Below are 1,242 nucleotides of genomic sequence, written 5' to 3' on the forward strand. Positions count from 1 at the left end.
GAATGGCTACTAGGAATGTGGGAATGGCCACCAAATAATGAAGAAAAATGCCAGCAGACAAGCCAGAGGAGAATGAGATGCCTGAGCTAGAAGGAACTGCACCGGAGACGGTAGTGATGGCCATATGAGGCCCCATGCAGATTTGAACCCCTTTGGACCATTGTATCGAAAATTGGTTCACGACTCCAAGCTTCATTCATTGAGCACGTGGGTGACATCTGCTGGGGCAGTGGTTGTTGTACAGCCTTGCAAAGGTGACGCTGAAGCACCTTGCATGTGCACTGAGTTTTGTTGTAATGTGGAAATTACTTAAAGCTTAAATCTGACTTCATTTTACATGTGTCTGTTTTCCTTCCTTATCTTATAAAGTATCTGAAATGAAATGTTGACTACCTAATTAATCCTTCTTCCAAGAACTCTTAAGAATATGAAATAGATTTATACAGTCAGGGAAAAAATTATTTGAACCCCAGCTGATTTTGTAAGTTTGCCCACTAACAAAGAAATGATCAGTCTACAATTTCAATGGTAGGTTTATGTGAACAGTGAGACAAAACAATAACAAAAAAATCCAGAAAAATGCATTACAAAAAAGTTATACATTAATTTGCATTTTCATGAATGAAATAAGTATTTGATCCCCTATCAGTCAGCAAGATCTCTGGCTCCCAGGTGTATTGTATACAGGTAACGAGCTGACATTGGAAGCCCTCTCAGCTCATTACCTGTATAAAAGAGACCTGTCCACAGAAGCAATCAATCAATCCAGATTCCAAACTCTTCACCATGCCCAAACCAAATACCTTTCCAAGGATGTCAGGGACAAGATTGTGGACCTACACAAGGCTGGAATGGGCTACAAGACCATCACCAAGCAGCTGGGTGAGAAGGTGACAACAATTGGTGCGATTATTCGCAAATGGAAGAAACATAAATTAACTGCCAATCTCCCTTGGTCTGGAGCTCCATGCAAGATCTCACCTCATGGAGTTTCAATGATAATGACAACGGTGAGGAATCAGCCCAGAACTACTCGGGAGGAACTTGTCAATGATCTCAAAGCAGCTGGGACCATAGTCACCAAAAAACAGTTGGTAACACACGACACCGTGAAGGACTGAAATCCTACTGTGCCCGCAAGGTCCCCCTGCTCAAGAAAGCACATCTACAGGCCCATTTGAAGTTTGCCACTGAACATCTGACTGATTCAGAGGAAGACTGGGTGAAAGTGTTGTGGTCAGA

This window comes from Monopterus albus, unplaced genomic scaffold (assembly GCF_001952655.1).
Source record: "Monopterus albus unplaced genomic scaffold, M_albus_1.0 scaffold413.1, whole genome shotgun sequence".
Classification (NCBI taxonomy): Eukaryota; Metazoa; Chordata; class Actinopteri; order Synbranchiformes; family Synbranchidae; genus Monopterus; species Monopterus albus.